The sequence below is a fragment of the Sarcophilus harrisii genome, chromosome 5, assembly GCF_902635505.1.
Source record: "Sarcophilus harrisii chromosome 5, mSarHar1.11, whole genome shotgun sequence".
Lineage (NCBI taxonomy): Eukaryota > Metazoa > Chordata > Mammalia > Dasyuromorphia > Dasyuridae > Sarcophilus > Sarcophilus harrisii.
The window spans coordinates 276697182-276717723 of NC_045430.1; positions in this window are offsets into that span (position 1 = coordinate 276697182).

The window sequence follows — 20542 nt, forward strand, 5'->3', positions numbered from 1 at the left end:
CTTATCATCTCTGTTTTATAGCCAGAATCAGTCAGCTGACCAATTGGACAACATTGATTGAGCATCTTTTAAGCACCAGGCTCTGTGCTAGAATTTGGGAATAACAACAACAACAACAACAAAAAAAAACAAACATGCAGTCCCTGGTTTGCAGGCATTTACATCTCTCAGGGAAGCCATGTGAACAGATGCCAGTATATATGACCCAAGTAAAGTCAGATACAAGGTTGGAGCCTCAGTTTCTCCCCAATGCACATTTGGGAGTGCCTGTATCCCCCCACTGGGGCAGCCAGGCAGAGTAGAAAGGATGCTGAGTGTAAAGGTAGAGACCCAGGGCTGAAATGCAGACTCTGCTATTTCTCTGATCTTGGGTTTCCATTGTTACTCTGTAAAAGTAAAAGTAAAAAGCTTCTATTCTGCAAATCTACAGACTCTCTCTTTGGTTACCTTGAAATTCAGAGCTTTTCTTTTCTTTTTTTTTACCAAATTTGAAAGAATTCTACATTTTCAAGTCACACAATGCTCCCCGACAAAACATATGTATAGGAAAATAATGAATCCTCGATGAGAGGATTTCTACAATAAACAATAAAAAGAGATCAGCGTTCCTGTCCAAGCTAGGGATTGTAAAGGATCACCAGAAGAGAAATGATCGTCAGTGGAGAAATTCTTCCTGAGAGTCACATATTGAGTCCTGGAGAGCCAAGACCATTTTCATAGACTCCAAATGTAGTTTAAATGGAAGAGAGCCAAGAAGCTCCTGATGAGCATAAGAGTCCACCAGAGAGGAGAGTGTGCTCATGCTCGCTCTCGCACACATACGCACACATGCCAGCTGTAAAGGTATTTGCCAGAAACATTTTCTGGAGCTGGCCATCTGGGTCCTGCAGCCATCAATCAGGCCTCCAGCACGACTACAGCTGTTGACTTCTGCTCTTGGAAGGGGCCGAGCAGGAGAAAATGAAAGAGAATAAGATGAGACTTGAGCCCCAGTAACAGCTGGAAGCATTAGCACAATCTCATTCAGGCCTCGATTAGTTTGTGATGACTTTGAGATTATGAAAAGTTCAAGATGTGCACTTCAGAATGATTACATGGACATTCCATTGATTTTATTATTTATAAAGCCCTGGGAATCGACAGGGCAATTTAAAGCATTTTTTAAAAGACAAGGACCCACTCCCAGAAGGCTTAGGGCTTGAACCAATATGTGGGTGGTGAAGGCACAAACTGGTATTAAAATCGACTGCTGTCTACTACTCTCCATCCCGCTTCTGTCCCCTTGGTGCTCATTTCCTTGCCTCGGCTTATACCCTTTAGCAGAGCTTGGAATAGATTCTCCCTCTTCTCCCTTGCTGCCGCCTGCAAGTATTTAAAGATCCTTGTTGTGGAAAAAGAGAGGTCTGTTTTGCTTCATTGTGCAGAACAGAACTCAGAGCCAAGAGTGCCGATTTAGCCGGGACCATCAACTCCACCTCCTTCCTCCGGTCCCTTGACTTTGAGAAGCCATCTTGCAGCCCATCTCATTGGGATTTAGGCCTTTACATCCCTTCCCAGCCCATCTCTCCACACAGGTCTTCCAGCCCAAATCACCTCTTTTCTGTTTCCCAGTTCCTCTTGAGGTGTACTCTTCTCTCTATTATAGTGGAAACTCCTTGAGGAAAGGATGGTCTAGTGGACTTGGATATGAACTCCCAGAACTCGGCACAAGGTCCACAATGCAGTGAGTGCTTGATAGATATTCTCTCTGTGATATGGGATTGCCAGTAAGTGCAGCTCTTAGGGGTGTGTGGAGAGGCTCCCAGGATGGGATTCTGGTGTATACATTGACGTATACTGGGACATTTCAAAGACATTCAGGCCTGCTTACCCCAAGGAAAAGAAAAGCTTCTTTAGTTGGCTCTGGAGTCAAAATGAGAGTACATTCAAAGTGTGTTAGTCAGTCTGGGATTGTCTATCTTTTGGGCAGACTCCTCATGACATAGAAAGATGAGGGTGGGAGTGAGCTGACGAGTTCTTGGGACCTCGCTCCCCATCCAAGAACTGCACGTGACTTGCATCATCTCTGTGTGTTCTTTTTGTTTTGAGGGGATCAGAGATGGTTTTGGCCTCATGAGCTTTGGGAAGTAAGAGGAATGAGACAAATCAGGTCTGAAAATGGGTTTTTCCAGCCAGTCCCTCCAGAATAGAATTCTTGAATGAGGACCAGGATGAAGGTGACTGAGAAAGAAACTCTTCAAGTAGCAATGCCATATTCAAATGAATTTGACTGGGCCAGAGCCATAAAGAAACTGTGTTGGTCTTACATAAATCTACAGAGAAGAGTGTGCCCCTGGGTGTGGGGGCTCGTACTTCTCTTCATATTATATCTGCTTTGGGAAAACTAAACAATATTACCTGGTTAAATGGAATTGGAATGCTAATCACTGATTAAAAGGTGATTAAAAGTGGGAGAAGCAGAATGGGCGCTGGAGCTGATAGCATTAGAGAAAGAAAGGCAAGCCCCTCAGGAGTACCCCTAGAAGCCTGAGGAAGAGAAGCTTCTGGTCTTTCTTTGAAAGATTGAGTCCAGAGAAATTAATATTTATGTATGTATATATGTGTGTGTATTTATATAAACACACATATATGTATATATACATATATATATATTTCTATCTGGCTATTATTTCTCTATAGCTACTCTACATCATCTAGTAACATTTGCCAAATTTCTATTTATTTGTTATCTTTTTATTATCTATCTAAACATCTATTATCTATCATTTTTATCTACCTATCTGTCTGTCTACCTAGTTATCTACCCATCCATCTGTCCTTCTATCTATATCTCTATCTATCCATCTATCCATGTATCTGTTTATCTACCTGTCCACCTATCTGTTTGTCCATCTGCCCATCTACCTCTCTATCTGTCCATCTATCCTATTCTATCTATCTATCTTTCTATCCAGGTTGAAATTTGTAATTGGGAAACATCTAAGTGTCTAGTCCTTAATAATCACTTAAAATGTTCTATGTGCTTATCCATCCATCTATTTATCCATCTATCATCTATCTATCTATCCATGTGTCTAACACTTACGTAAATGTCTATCTATCTTCTCCCCCCCCCGTTGAAATTTGTAATACCTAACTGCATCTAGTTCATAATAATCACTTAAAACGTTCCAACTGCTTATCCATCCATTTATTTATTCATCTATCTATCCATGCGTCTACCATTTATCTGCCTATCTATCTGACCATCTGTCTATCACTTTTGTAAATGTCTATCTTCTATCTCCCTCTCCCTGACTCCCTTTCTTTCCTTCCTTCCCTCTCTTCCTCCTCCCCTTCCTCTTTCTCTCTGTCTCTCTCTCTTTCTTTCTGTTGAAATTTGTAACACCCAACAGTATATTCTATAATAATCACTTAAAATGCTCCATCTACTTATCATCCATTTATTTATCCATCCATCCATCCATCTATCTATCTAGAGTCAGCTAGGTGGTACAATGAATAGAATACTTGGCCCAGAGTCAGTAAGATTCATCTTCTTGAGTTCAAATCTGGACTCAGACACATCCTAAGGCAAATTGCTTTACCTCAATTTCCTCATTTGTAAAATAATCTGGAAAAAGAAATGACAAACCACTTCAGTATCTTTGCCAAGAAAACCCCAAGTGGGGTCATGAAGACTCAGACACAACCAAAATGACCTACCAACAGAAACATCTAGCTACCTAACAGAGAGCAGCCTCAAAGTGTTAGAGGCATCTGGAAAAAATCAGTTGCTTCTCATTTCTCATTGGACAACAAAGGCTGACTAGCCACTTGTCATGTGTGATGTCCAGTGGATTTTTGTCCAGATATGGATTGGACTAGGTGGTTTCATCTGCCAAGATTCTGTGTTCTGTGAATATGTTGAAGTCCTCCCTTCAGCTTGGGTCAGATGCCATCTCTTCTAGGAAGTCTTTCTGCATCCCTCCCTGCCTCAGAATAAGTTATTTCTCAACTTGGAACTACTCATAGCTCTTCATCTGATTCTTTCCATCTCCTGCTTGACTGTATTTTATATCTTATTTATTTGTGTATGTGTGGCAGCCCCCTGATGAAGATGTAAGTTCCTTGAGAGAAGAGACAATGTCAGTGTTTTGAATATACATCTCACAGAGAAAAAGCCTCACAAGGATGTGGTGTATGATCAGGATCGTCTATTCAGCAACAAATTTACCCTAATTCTTTTGACACATGAGAGAATCTGTGAAAGTACTAAATGTGCCAATAAATTGATGGAAGAATGGAGAAGAACCATAAAATATGAAGAGATCTCCTCTCCTTGATCTGAGATCTTTTCTTCAGTAAAATCAGAGACAAAGCACCTGAAAAACCAGGCCCATTGAGAGCTGAGATGTGTTAGCCCTGTGTTATTAGAGGCAATTAGGAAGAGATCTGGCCTTTGGAAAGAATACTGGATTTGCAATCATGTAGTAATTTCCACTGTGAGAATTTGGACAAAAGCTTTAGCATTTCTAGTTCTCAGTTTCTTCATTTATTAAATGGATAAAAAAATATTTCATAGCATCATGGAATCTCGAGATTGTTAGCGACCTAAAAGGCCATTAAATCCATCCTGTAGTTGAATGTAAATCTTTTCTATAACATATCCAGCAATTGCTCATCCAGTTTTTTTTCCTGAATACATTTGAGGAGGGGGAACCCCATTGCCCATAACACTTTAGAATGACTCTGGTTTTACATACAGCCTACGTTTTCCTCAATTTAATTTTTTATCCATTTCTCTTGATTCTGTTATCTGGGGACAACAGAATAAGCCTGAGCCTTTTCCTATGTGACAGCCTTTCAAATATGGAAATAGCCATCATCTTCCCTAAGTCTTCTCACCTCTGAGTAAAATACCATCTCCCCTCCACCCCACTTACTTCAAAGTATCCTTAAATGACAGAATGGTAACAATCATTGTCATTAGCATAATGCTATTCCATTTGCAAATTGATTTATACAGTACATACATTAATCAGACAAGCATTTATTAATAACCTACTGTATGCTTGACATTGTGTTAGACTTTGGTGATACACAGACGAAACCAAAGGAGGCTCTGCTTTTCAGGAGCTTACATGCTGGGTCTGACAAAAAACTTGATCTGGAAGCCCTTCACAGTCTTCCTTGGATTTTATCCAGCTCATTTAATGTCCTTGAATAAACTCTGGATCCTGGAACTGAACATAACACTCTAGATATACATGATCAGGATGTAATTCCCCAACACTGCTTCTTTTACTAACCTTTAAGATATCACTCATTTCCTCCCTCTCTCCTTTCTTCCTCTCTTTCTTCCTTTTTCTTCTTTACCTTCCTTCCCCGTCCTCCCTCCTTTCTTCCTTCCTCCTTCACTTATTTCTTTATTTCTTCCTTTCTTATTTTTTCTTTTTCCTTTCTTTTTTCCACTGTTCTTTTCTCCTTTCTTTCCTTCCTCCCTCCTTTCCTCTTTCTACTCTTTCCTTCCTTCCCCCCTCCCTTCCTTCTTTCACCATCGACATTTATGTCCTCAACAGAGTTGCATGATAATTTTCCCTTTCTCTCATGCATCCATGGGCTTTGCATGTGATTCTGTGTAAGGCACTAAACTTGACTTAATGAAGATAGTTCAAATCCTATCTCAGATACTTATTAGTAATCTCTCTGTGGCCAAGTCATCATATTTCTCTAGCTTTGGTTTCCATAATTGTGAAAATGGGGAGAATAACACCAAAAGACTCAAATGTAATAATGTGAGGATATAAAGCACTTTGCAAACCTTGAAGCACTGTATAAATGTCTGTGGTTTGTTGTTTTTGTTGCATCATCATTCTCACTATTATTGTTCCTCTCGTGGCAATTATAATAGACTGCCTCATGTCAGTTATTTATTGGACATCTACTATTGTGTCCTAGTGTAGGCATGAGAGAGCCTGGGTTAAAATCTTAGCCTTGCTGCTTAAAATGAATGGAAAGAACAATAGATTTTCAGTCAGATAAACCAGGTTTAAGCTCCACCCGGGCCATTTACTATCTGTTTGGCCTTAGCCAAGTCATTTACCTTTCTGAGCCTCAGTTTCTATATCTATAAAGTGAGGGGGTTGGACTCAATGATCTCTAAGGTCCCTTGGAGCACTGACAGGCTCAGTGCTTCTAAATGGTTCTCATTTAGTTGGGAAAAGGGAAAACAATTCTGTCGTCTTTTTGTTTGGCTGTATTCTGTAATAAATAATCTGTCAAGTGGAGACATAGAAGTGAAAGACAGGTCTGTTCACTGCTCGGAAGTCCATTTCTTCTTTTGGTGTTCAGGTTTATCAGGGATCTTGTTATTGACCCCACGCATGAGCTGGGATCAGAGAAGGTTCATTCAATAGGGCAGCTTTCAGTGTCTGTGTGTCGAATCTAACCAAAGAGCATGATGAGCAGAGATAACTGCTGGTCGTCATGGATAGTCGCCTATGGAACTCTTCATGTTAAATTAAAAATTGAAAAGACCCTTTGAGCAGCCAGAATGACCTTTCTGTTGGTGTAGTATCTACCATCAGGGCACAAAATTAACCACTTGAGGGCCATTCAACACAGAATGAATCGTGCTGCTCTACTTTTGTGCCTGTGGTGAGTGGAAGGCTGTAGGGGTAGCTCTAATGGGTTACCTTGTCAGCAGCTGCCAGTGACCGGAGCCACAGGCAGTGGTGACTGCAGAGGGAGGGGCTTTTACAAACTCCTTCTGTTTATCTTGGAGCACAAAGTCTGAGCTCTGTACAACTGTCAAGAATATCTACATCCCTCTTTTCATCTCCATGTGTTTCAGGCAGCAGTAATTGCCCAACCAAGGGATATTATATTTGGAACTGGATAGGACCTCAAGGAACACTTGGTCCAACTGCTTTGGGAGGTTTGAGTTTGTGTGTGTATATATATATATGTGTGTGTGTGTGTGTGTGTGTGTGTGTGTATGTGTATGTATATATAATATACATATGTATGTATATGTGTGTATATACACACATACATATACACAAATATATAATGTATGTGTATATACATACTTATATGCATGTATATATACATACAAAATGTATAGCATGAAAATAGAGTATATGCATGTGTATATGTAGAGTGTTTATATATGTGTGTATGTATGCATATGCATATTGTATATACATACATGTATTATGTACATGGCAGTGATTTATAACAAACTATTTGAAATACATACCTTATAGGATTTCCGACTCCTTTTATTTTTGCCTTCTCTCATATATTAATTTGAATGGGGAGATGCAGAAAATTTGGGGGTCTTAAGTAGCCATAGTACCCTAAATTATTAGATCTCCCCACCCCTTTGAGACTTGCTTGAATCAAGATTTTCAAAATAGATGAAGAGATGACAAATGCTAGAGGAGATGTAGAAACATAAGGATACTCATGCATGATTGGTGGAGTTGTAAAGTACTCAAGTCACTTGGAGAACAATTTGAAACTACTCCCAAAAGACTATGAATTGTGCGTTATCTTTTTACTCAGCAAAACTACTGCTAGATGAAAAGAAGGAAGGAAAGAAGGAAGAAAGGAAGGAAGGAAGGAAGGAAGGAAGGAAGGAAGGAAGGAAGGAAGGAAGAATAGGGAGAGAAAAAAAGAAGAGAGAGGGAAGGAGGGGGAGAGAGGGAGGGAGGAAGAAAGGAAGGAAGGAATAAAGGAAGGAATTGAAGTATATAAATATATAATATGTATGTGTAAAGAATATACATATATATTTTATTGCTTTTATGACATGGATGATATGTAAACATGGTATATATGATTTTACATGTATAATTCATACCATATTGTATAGGTAAGGAAGGGAGAGAATTTGGAACTCAATTTTTTAAAAGAATATCACAAATGAATACTTTTTTTTAGAAATGGGTTGAGGGATAATATTGGTTAACAATCAGGAACTTACTGGACTTAAAGCAATTTTTCTAACCCAAAGTCAGATAGAACTTTGGGACAGAGACTTCGATCCTATTAATAGGAAAATGTGAGGTCAAGACAGAATAGTAAAGTCAGTCAAGTAAACAAGCTTTTATTAAGCACCTACTATGTGCTAAGCATTGGACTATGTGCTGGGGATACAAAGAAGGCAAAAACAATTCCTGATCTCAAAGTGCCCATGGTCTAAAGGATGATGCTATATGCATGTAGGCATGTGGGCTCCAGCTGCCTATACCAATTGTGACTCAAGACCAGGCTTTTTCTGATTGACCTCAAAAAACAGAATATGTCAAACTGGGCAGAAGTGGTAGAAAGAAAGAATTTGAGTTGATGTGTAGATTTTCTTCACATGATGATAATAATTATGGAATGGGTGTATGGTAGCCTAGAAATTACCTCTTCCCTGGAGATACTTAAGCTAAGGCTGTATGAGCCTTTGAAAGAATTCAACTGTATGTAAGGCTTGGTGGTACCTTTTCAAGTGGAGATTCTATGATATCCCTTTCCCATCTGCCCATAGAGTTCTCTCCTGCCCTTTGTATAAAGCTCTTACTTAATAAATATATTTCCATTAATTCATTCCTTTTCTTAGCTGCCCCATCATCAAAAGAGCTCTGGGTTGTGGGTTGAGCTCAGGGGAATCATTTTATCCTAGGTCTCAGTTTCCTCATCTGTAGAATGTTCTGAAATCTCTTCCAGCTCTAATTTGCCAATCCAAAGAGCTTATGATTCTTAGATCAGTAATTCAACAAGAATTTATTAAATGCTTGTTATGCACTAGACACTATGCTAAATGTTGAGGAAAACAAAAAAAAAAGTGGAGGGAACTTCAACGGACTGGTTTAAAATGTCAAAAATCCAGAAGCAAAGAGACATGAGAGGAATCAGGGAGAGCATTTTCTCCCTAGATATTTCAGGCACGAAGAGAAAATTAGGTTCTCCTTTTTTATGATCTGACTTCATGATTGAAATTTAATTTAAAAGCTGATTTCTGAGCCTCTAGATTTGTGATACTGCCAGATCTGCACCAAGAATTCTATCTTACTGATTCACTGAGTTTATAATCAAAGCCCCTGATTAAATTTTAGATCTGCTTTCTTTATACATTATTATTGATATACTTGGACATAAATTACATACAACACACACGTTTTACTTATACATGTTTTCTGCAATGAAGAAAGTAGATTGCTAGTTTTATATCTGGAGGTAATTCATAGCTTCTTATTATGGATGTGCAAAAGTTTGGATAAACTCCAAACCTTCTCAAACTCTGAATTCTGAGCTATATAAAGAAAAGAAAACAATAAGAACTTTCATTTGCTTTCATTTGTTTAAAGTTTTCACTCTCAAGTGCTTTCGTCAAGAGATCAGAATTCCCCCAATTGGGGGAATGACCTTCCAGTCACTTATATTTTTCCTTTCTTCTCTACCTCAATTATTGATGCAGTGTGACTCTGCCCTGCCCAGTATTTTTCAAACTTGATATAGGCCATGGATTGCTCTTTTTACCACTTTTCCTTGCCCACATAGTCCAAGAAAGGAGTTTAATTTGAATCTGGGGTTATTCCCAAGGCAACTCTTAGGTCTGGTTCCATGATCATGCTGTCTAGGGATTTTCCCTTTTCCTTGAGAAGTGACTCAACAAAAGTCATAGAAGTAATCAGTAACTAGTTGAAATTTAAACCCGGGTCCTTTGACATAAAACCCAGTTCTTTTCCCACAATGTTCTTTCTGAACAAAATGAAAACTCTAGGAGAACAGAAACATTTTTGTTTTGCTTAATATCTTCAAAGCCCAGCACACACAGGGGCTTAATAAAATGTTGATTAAGCTGAATTGGTCACAATGATGACTTTTTTCAATCAGTCACTCATGAACTTTACTTACTAATGATATTAAATTATTGATAGTTTATATTATATTAATATATAATATTCTATATTATAGGATATTATAGGATGTTATAGCTTACTTGTAAAAACTAGATGAGTATACCATCTTTTAAACCAAAATCTTGGTTCACTTCTTATATATTTATTATTTAAATATATTATGCTATATTAATGGAATAAAAATATATTCCTATGAAACTGCAGGTCTTTGAAGCATTAAGGATATCAGACATGTTCCTGTCCCACCTTACTTATGTCTCCACGGATAAATTGTGTCTGTGTGGATGTGTGTGTATGGGGTAGGCAGTGTCAGGAGGCTGACGTGAGGAAAATCAGGGACAAACAAATCTGTGGTTGGTTCATTCCTGCCTTGGCAGACCTCTGTGCAAAGGTGTCAAAGACACCGTTGTCCCTAAATGTACCACCTTTGGCTGGAAATCCTCTCACTATTTCAATGGTTCCAAAAGGGTTATTTTCTAAAGGAATTATTGATTGCAGCATCCATTTTATGTTTCATATTAGTGTGCTTGCCATGAAATACAGGGGGGTGACCCTTCTGGGGCACGTTTCTGGGTAGACATGGCAAAAATGGCCCAGAATGAACAGGGATGAGTGGGTTGTGATCAGCACCTCTGGAGGGAGACTTCCCATGGGGGAATCACAATTCCATTGGAGTATGGACATATGGCTATCTCAACTGTGTATACGCTTCCACAAATAGACATTTCTCTATCTTAGCATGACTCATGGCCACTATTCTTGCTCTTGGAAGATGTGAGTTCAAATCTCACTTCTGCTACTAGCCACCTAGTCTCTCATTAGACACTCAGCTTTCCCATTGGACCTGTCCAGGGTGCCCGGTAACATTCTTGCCATGTCCATTGTTTGAACTCCTCAAATTCTTCACTGCTGACATCACAAACTGACCCTTCTGATTTCCCAGAAAGCCAAGTGGAAGTTGTAGGCTTGCCAGCTATGCGGAACTTGATGGGAAATGTCCCCCACTCATCCACCTCCCTTCCCCATCTTTTTTTTTATTTTTATAGTTCACCTCTCATCCTCATGTGCAATTGAATGTATCTTCCATAGACTGCCCTTGCCAATTCTTTCTCTGGTAATTATCCTGTTTTGGTCCATGGCGTGGTACCTGCCAACAATCTGAGCCGTGCAGGTGGTGGCTGCCGAGCGCAGCCTGCCTCCCGAGTGCTGATTTGCATGCCCCCCGTGGTGGCAGCCTGATGTGACGGCTCTGACACACGGGGATACAATGAAGACAATAACAGGGGCTGGGCGCCCAAGTGCTTCTGCTATTTAACCATCCAGATGAGGGCTCTGGTTCTAGTTTGGGGGGATTTTCCCCTTCTTTTCTCCCTTCCTCTCCTATAAGGGTAGGTGGTATGATAGAACTGATTATGCTAGTCTTCCCAAAGGAGGGAGCGAGGAGATGATCTTGTTGGATATCCACCCCCCCCCCATCCCCATCTCACAGATTGGCCATCTCCCTGTTTCCCCTGCCTCACACAGGGTCTCCCACTTCTTGTGTTTCTTGAACAATTCAGCAAAAGAGAATTTGGGGCATTCCAGCTTGACTTTTTGAGTCAACAGAACATCTCCATGACAGATGGACTGGAGCCCATAGCCTTCGAGCCAGCCTCTGACAGCCCAAGATGAAAAGCCAGCTCAAGCTCTGACTCCTGGTTTTTTTTTTTTTTGCTTGTCAGTTCCTTTTTTGTTTTCCTTTCTCAAAATAACAACAATAAAAATGATAATCTTTGGGGCGGGGGTGAGGGAGGGATGAGTTTTTCCAAGATTGGCTGGAGTTCAAAGGCTATTTTGAGAAAAAATAATTCTTTAATTTCCAATGGCTGAGCTATATGTCCCGTCCCCTCCACACCATTTATAGAGGGGGGAAATGCTTTTTCCACTGTGACAATGGACTATGGCTACTTATTCATCGGGCTTGAAAATAGCACTGCTCTGAACTTTAATCGTGGCTTGATGGGGACACATCAAAGAGAGGAAATGGAGCCAAAGCTAAAAGCTTGGCTTTGGAACACTTGCCTCTATGAAGGTCTGAGATTTCAAGACTGAGTGTGCGGTTATTACATTTCTTTCTCCATTTTTAGAGAGTGTTTCACTTCAAACTCTGATTTTTTGAGTCCATCCATTCCCTGTGGTGAAATCACAAAGATTCTCTGTCATTTTGGGGGGTTCTAAGCTAAGTGAAATGGACAGCTCAATGCTTCTCTCTTTCTCCAAGCCCTTCATTTCAGAGTCTCCTCCACTTGCCTCTACCTTGCCTCCATCTCTCATAATGCTTGATTTCCTTCAAGACTCCTCTGAAGCACCACATTCTGCAGCAGCCCTTTTCCTTTGTCCCAAATCCCTATTTATTGAGCTTTCCTTCCAAGATTAACTCTCATCAGTTTGTCTGTATCACTGCAGATACTGTTTATACTATTAGAATGAAATATCCTTGAGGGAAGGGGTTATTTTTTAACTTTTTTTTTTAACAAACTGGGCTTCATAGCAGTAAGTTATTAATAAATTGACTTGACCAGGACTTAGACACTGGGTTGAAAAAGAAACTATAAGGACAAAACCCTGGACTTTGCTGTCTAAGGGCTCTCAGTCTAATGGGAAGCCAATAGTAAAGTGTTGGAATCCGAAAGGGAAGGCATTAACTTTAAGGGCAATCTGGAGAGACTTTTTATAGAAGGGGACATTTTAGTCAGGATTTTAAGAAAAAGCAAAGGAAGCCAAAGGACAGTATGAGGGGGTAGAGAATTCTAACTAAGGGAAATAGGCGGTGCAAAGATGTGGGGACAGAAGACAGGGCATCTCGACTGAGAAAGGAGGCTGGGGTCACAGATCCTAGAGTACACAAAGTCTGAGGAGGCTGCAAAGACAGGGAGGGGCCAGTTTATATAGAGGTTTAGGCCTGGAACTTATTGAATTTGAGGGGAAGTGTATGACGTGATCAGACATATACTTTATGATGCTTACTTGGCAGCTGAGTAGGTGAAGTGATAAGGACCTGTATCAGGTGGTACAGAAGTGGAGGGGACAACTACCAAAGACTTATGCAAATAGAAGGAGCAGAATAGGCCACAGATGGCTATGGTGGGTAAGAGAGTGAGGAACATAAGTATATTGAAAGAATAAGTACAGAGTGGGGTTGTGAATGTCTTGAGGTCTTATGCATGGCCTATATGTAATGGTGGCAAAGTAAGCAGCAAATACATAGAACCACCTAGTTAGAGCAGAAAGGATCATAATATCCAATTGTGCCATTTTATATGTGAGGAAACTGAAGCACAGGCAAATAAGTTTGTCCATGGTCACACAATCAATGTCTGAGGCAGGTCTTCCTTCCCTATTATGTTGTGCCCAAAGACACAGGTCACCTTGTCTTATTTCTTGTGGCTAAGAGATCTCTTAACCTTAAAGGAATCTCTTCCTTTATTTCTTATTAAATATTGTCTCACGTATTTTTACTAAGTTGTTAGATCCACGAGAAATAGACTGCATTCAAGGTAGCCAAGACGGCAGGTAAAAATTCTAATATTGAGATATCTTGCTTTTTTTCTTCTTGGCAGGGTTTGATACACTGTGGCCTTGGCCTGGGCAGCATTGCTGAGAGCCCCTCAATCCTAATAGCTCTCTTGATAGGACATTGCATTCATGTGCTATCAAGTTGAGAGAGAACAGGTCAAAATGTTCCTTTCTTGGTGTCAACACAATAATGTCCTGCATTGGAAACCTTCAGTCTGATTAGCTGATTAGTTCCTTTCAGAGTTGTCACATCAGTCAATGAATATTTAACATTTCCCTTTTTTTACTAGAGGGTTTCATGAACTCCATAGTATCAGTGTTTCCCAGTTACACAAAATAGCTCTGGTTTTCAGTTTTCCTTGACTTCAAGATCCAAGTCAAACAGGGTTCAATTAGGAGAATTAAGAATGCCTAGCTCCGGGAGGGCACAAGCTAACCAGATTCCAACATTCAAAGCCCTGCCCTTCAGAAAGGGATTATATTGGTTTGCTTGGTTCTAGAGGAATGAAACAAGAAAGACAGGTACAAGTTACAAAGAACAAAACTGAGGAATATACCACTTAGTGTCCCCAAAGGGAAATGCACTGCTTTTTGAAGTGATAAGTAGGAAGTCTTCCAGGAGGAATTGGATGACAAGTTGGGTATGTTTTAGTAGATTCTCTCCAATATGGGCTGGATAGTTGAATAGAACCAAGGTTCCTTTTAGCACTAATTCTGATTCTATAAATGTCCTCATGATTATTTTCTGGCAGCACAAGTATATAAATAACATTGGCTTTTCAGAAACATATTGAACTAAACTACCAAAAAAATAAAAAATACCTTTGCCCAAACCCCAAATCAAGACACCTCCAAATATTTCCTTTTCCTAATATATGGTAATATTACTCCACTTGGAAAAAAATTGAGAAAATATACTGAATTTATAGGGTGAAAAAGTCATATAGAGTGTAAGCAAAATCTGAACCAGAATATTAGGGAACAGATACCTTTTCTTCCTCCCTGGAGGTAATTAAAAATTGGACAGAATTCCAAAATGTAATAATATTCTAAAAAACTGGAAATCTGTTTGGTAGCAATTAATTTTTGATCTGCTTAATGTTACATTCCACAAAAAGTTCTAAATGGAACTACAAATTGAATAGAAAAAGATTAGGTTATTTTTAAAAATAGATAACAGGACAGTTATAGTTGAAATCTTTTTTTGGGGGGGGAAGAGATTCTTAATTGATAAACTAACAAGTCCTAAACCTATGATCTGATGATTCTTTGAAAGGAAAGAGATGGCCATGAAACAAGTTCTAGTATATAAAATTTAAAAGCTTTTGCATAAACAAAATCAATGTAGCTGTTATTAAAGAAATATCCTTGTATTAAATATCTGATAAAAGTATGTTTTCAAAGATATATGAAGAATTGAAACAAATATGATATAGCTTTCAAAAGAAGTATAAAAAACAAGAAATTATACACCGCTCCAATTCATGATACAAAAAAAGTAAAATTAAAAAAAGAATTGAAGTTTCACCTTACTCCCAATTTAAATGACAAAGATGATACAAGACAGAGCTATTCATTGCTGGAAGGCCTTTGGGAAGAAAGACATACTAATTTACTTTTGTTGAAGCTGTTAATTACTCCAATAGGTCTGCAAAATTATATGAGCAAAGTCATTAACTTATTTATACTTAGCATTTATTCACTTGCTCAGTGCCTGACACATAGAAAGTGTATACATAAAAGCTTCAGTGGCTTGGTGGCAGTGGAAAGAATGCCAGACTTGTAGTCAAATCTGACTTCACATACCTATTAGCTGTGTAACATCAGGCAAGCCACTTCACTCTGTTTGCCTCAGTTTCCTTATGTGGAAAATGAATTGGAGAAGGAAATATTAAAGCACTCTAATATTATTGCTAAAGAAACCCTAAATGGAGTGATGAAGAGTTGAACACAACCAAAATGCCTGAACAACAATAATAAATTCTTGTTGTCAATTGATTTCATAGTTTTGGACATAGAAATCTCACTACTGTATTTATACTTTAGAGAGATCTAATATCAGTCAGACAACTAGCATTATTAAGCATTTACTATGTGCCAAGAACTGAGCTGAGCACTGAATACTTTTTTGTCATAAAAATTATAGATTTGAATAATTCAGAGAAAATGGAAAGATTTGGATGAAATAATGCAAAATAAAAAAAAAACAACCAAAAAAACCCAAAAAACCCAAAACAAAACAAAACAATAGTCCCAATGAATATGATAGAAAAAGTTAAAACAATATAAAATAGTAATTAAACTCAGATTAAACAAATGACCAGTTTTGTTCCCCGGGAAGAGATGGTAAAACACAGTTGTCTCTACTCAGTATAGATATGGGGGATAATAGTAAGGAAATATTGTATATGCTGTCAGTATGATTATTCTATTTATTTTGCTTAATTATTTTCCTTTCAAAAGAAAGTACAATGAATTTATGTGTGGATTGGTATGTGGTATATCAGGAAATGACAGTGGTGGGAAAAAAACACAATATCATACAACATAAAATATAAGATAAACATAAAACATAAACATAAGATATATTTTGTCCAAGATAACAGGTGTTAAATAAGTGAAATCTTTCCCATTCAATTCATCAATAAACATTGCTAAATATCTACTATATGCCAGGTACCAATAGGTGCTAGATATATAGACAAACATCAACTAGTCCTTTCTCTCAAAAATCTTACATTCTATTGGAGGATGCCATATGTCTTGGTGGGGATGTACTAGGTGAGATCAAGAAAGACCTTATAGAAGAGATAGTATATAAGCTGAATTTTGAAAACTAAGAGGGAGTGTGAGGAGGGAGTGTCTTGTAGGCATGAGGCACAATTATAGAGATGAGAGATGGAAATATTGAATGTGAGGAACAGAATTAATAAAATGGGGGCATTGTCCCTAGCAAAGGCAGAATGGAAAGCAATGCATAGAAAATATGAAGAGGAATATTTCAGCTCCCAGGTATCAGAGCTGCACAGAGTTGGTTTCACCTTGCTAGAAGTTATCATTTTAGGGCCAGGTAGGTAGCTCAGTGATTAGAGCACCTGTCTTGGAGTCAGAAGGACCCAAGTCCTTCTGAGATTTGAACCTGGCCTCAGATACTTACTAGCTGAATGATTCTGGGTAAGTCACTTAATCTCATTTGCCTTCTACTTCCTCCCCCCCCCCAAAAAAAAAAATAGAATCTTACTTTTTTCTTCCAGTTTGGCCTGGACTAAGTCACTACCAAAGTTCCTTCCAATTCTGAGATTCTGGGCTTCTTCCCAGAGGTTGATGGGAAAGATTCCAGCTCTAAAATTCCATAGTCCGTGATAGATAGATAGATGCTAGTAATACTTTATAGAGCTAGTAAGGACCTTAGAAGTCAAATAATCATAGATTTAAAGCCAGAAAAGACTTTAGACTTCATTTGATTCCACCCTCATTTCATAGATGAGGAAATTGGGACTTCCATGTCTCACCCAAGCTAACACAGGCAGCAAGCAAAAGAACTGAGATCTAAATCCAGATCCTCTTACTCTAAATCTAGCACTCTCTCCACTACATGGAACTTGCTTAGTTATATACTCAAATTCTCTTTAAGGGGGAAAAAGTCTTGGGATGAGTAATCATTTAATATCAATAAACATTTACAAAGCACCTACTATATGTTAGTTACTCTGCTAAGTGCTGGGGATACAAAAAGTGGAAAAAGTCCTTGCCTTCAATGGTCTCAAGAAGGTAACAAACCAATGTATAAAAAAGAAGTTGTATACCGATAAATGAGAAGTTCTTGTTTGTCCTTCTTTCTTGGAAGACTATAACATCCAGCACTGAGGCCATGACTTGCAAGTGAATTGAATTTAAATGAGGGAGGGCCATGCAAGGTCACCAACCTCACTTTCTTCCCTACAGTCATCTGGGTCCAGTGGTCAGATACAGATCAGGACAAATAGAGACGGCCCCAGATGCACTGGGAGATCTTGACCCAAATGGGAAATAATGAACAGCAGGACTGCCCTAGAAGTAAGAGGGGTTGAAAAAGCTTCCCATAAAAGAGAGAGGTTTCATTGTGACTTAAAAAAAGCCAGGGTAGTCAATAGAGGAGGGAGAGTTTTTCAGGCAGGGTGGACAACAAGGGAGTAAGAAAGTATCTGGGCATAAATGCTGGTTTAATGGTTTAAAACCCCAAATCTCCTCCCCAATGACTAGGTTCCCTTTAATTTTAATCCTATAAAGCAAGCTAATGAGGAAACAATGGAGCTTAGTAAGAGAGGAAAAAGGGAGGATACCTCTGGCATTTTCTTTTGGAAAAAGACTTAACAACATTCAGAAACATTCAAATTGCTCCCCTCTCTCCATTTGAGATGTTTTCCTTTTGTTTATATGCCATGATGGCATAGATAGCATTAGTGATCCATTTGGCCAAACTCTTATTCCTAGGGCTACACTGAAGTTATCCCAGTTCATAAAGGATTGTATTTTAGGGACAACATTTCATTGAGGAACACACCCTAGACCATTGGCAAACAGTGTCCTGTTTCTGAAGGAAGAACTGCTCCGAGTGGGCAGTGGATATAAATTCCCTGAAGGTATGGACTACTTCATTTTTGTTGACGTTCCTCCAGCACACAGCACAACACCTACCAACATTGGCCAAATGTCTACTAAGTTCTTGGCACAGGATAGGATGAATGTCCCACCATGACGATGGTGAAATGTGACAACAAAAATGAAACACTTCTTGCCTTCAAGGAGCTTATGTTCTTCCACACAGTAGGTGTTTCATAAGTGTTGGATTAAATAGTTGCATGTGAGAGCAGCCCAATAATTGTCTTTCCTGCCAGAGTGAGTACAAGTCTTGACTTCAGTGAGGTGATACCTTCCAGGGATGTTGGGGAAATGTTCTTGATTCTAGAAATGCCCCCAGGTTATGTCTATATTTATTTAGAGAGGAGTGATAGAAGGTGATGATGGGATGTCTCCTTCCCTTTGAGATTGTACTTTCTTCCTTCTATCTGTCCTGTACATGATCTGGTTGAAGAGAAACAACCTTATAAAAGGCAGATTATCATTACCTGGGTGCCACCAGCGCCATGCTGCTTGGGAGTCAATCATCACTGGATCCACAATAAATCCTTTCCCAGGCTTTCAGGTTTTCATTGGATTGTAAAAATTTGCCTTCAGCTGAACAAGACACCTCTCAGCTTGGGAACTCATTCCTTTCCTTTTGAGCACAATCAAAAATGAACCCACTTGGCAATTTTTAACTTATATAAATAAAAGAAAGTGTTTACTGCTGTATGTGGTATCCCCCTCCTCCTGCCCTGTTTAATGGCCAGCTCGATGACAGATGGGCCAACTTTCAACTACCCGGTATGCTGTGATTAAAAGCAATTTTCTTTGTGCTCACATGCTGCCGAATGAATCACGGCGAACCTCACAGAGGCAGGTTGTCACGTCCGTTTCTATGCCCACATGGGAAAAACATTCCAGGAGGCATTTGGTGGCTTTCCATGACGATTCTGGGTCAGGTTTCCAGTTACTTATGACTTTGGCTTTTATAGGCCTTACGCTGGCAAAGGGAAGCATGAGATTGCAGGCTGTTGGGGGTTGGTTGACTCATTGCTGTTCGAAAGAAGTGAACAGAGTAGAGACACTTTTTACTCCATGAATAAAAGAGTATTTCATTCTCCTCCAAGTAGTCATGAGATCTTAGTTACCCTAAAAAAAGTTTTGGTTTCCTACATATATGGACCATCCTACCACAGAAATTTGACCATCTAGGGAGTAGAGAAAAAATGAGGAGGAAGAAGATGACAATAGCTGGCATCTATATAGAGTTTGCAAAGTACTTGACCAATGTCACGGTATTGTATCCTCACAACAAACCTGGATTGTGGGTGCCTTTATTATTCCCACTTTACATATGAGAAGACTGAAATAAACAGAGGCTGACTATTTGCCCAGGATCCCATGGCTGTAAATGTCTAAGGATGGATTTTAACTTAGGTCCTCCCAATTCCGAATCCAGTGTGCTCCACCTAGCTGCTGCTCCTGAGGAAGATGATGATGATAAAGATGCTGATATTGAAGGGCAGGAGTAAAAGGAGGAAAGAAGGAGAAAAGAAAAGAAGTAGAAGAAAAAGAAGAAAGAGGAGGAGGAGGAGGAAAAGAAGAAGGAGGAAGAGAAGGGGAGGAGGAGAAAGAAGAGGAGGAAAAGGAGGAGGAGGAGGAGAAGAAAGAAGAATGAGGAAAAGGAAATGTGAAGGAGAACAAAGAGGAAAAATGTGGAAAAGAAACAGGAGAGGTCGTTAGCATAGCATGAGAAATCTGGCCTAAGAGCCCAGACAGCTTAGGTTCAATTTTTACTCCTAATGGATGTATGACCCTGGACAAGTGACTTAAGTTCTGAATCTAAATGTTGTCATCCCTTGGTGGGAGAAAGTTTCCTTATGATGATGGATCCCAAAACATGCTATTAAATAATAGATGATAGGTACTGGACCTGGGATGTCATTAATTTAGATAATAATCATAATGATCATGAGAGATGCCATCTGCCTAGTACGTTCAGCTTTGATATGTGCTTCAGCAAATGATATTATAAATGTTATTATCCCTCTTTTACAGTTGAAGAAACTGAGGCTTAGAGATGTAAAATGACCAAAGCATGGTGTCTGAGCATGTGAATGTTACAGGCATGATTGGAACCCTAATCTCTCCTGACACTAAGTCCAGCAGTCTTTCTACCGATACTTAAAAAAAATTCACCTAATATTTGCCTTCTTTCCATTTTCTTTTCCTGTTTTGAGTTTTGTTTAAGCCCTAAACTAGTATTTTATTATTATATTTCAGTATTATCTATGACCCTTATCAATTATATACCCCTCGTTTCCTTGTGCCTGAGCAGTTGCCAACTAGATCAGGGCTTCTTAAAAAAAATTTCCCTCTTTTTATTTGAGAAATTTTTATGTAACCCAGGTATATAAAGTATACATTTGCTGATAAATCATAATTTCACAATCCCACACTCAGTTATTCCACTCCATATGAGA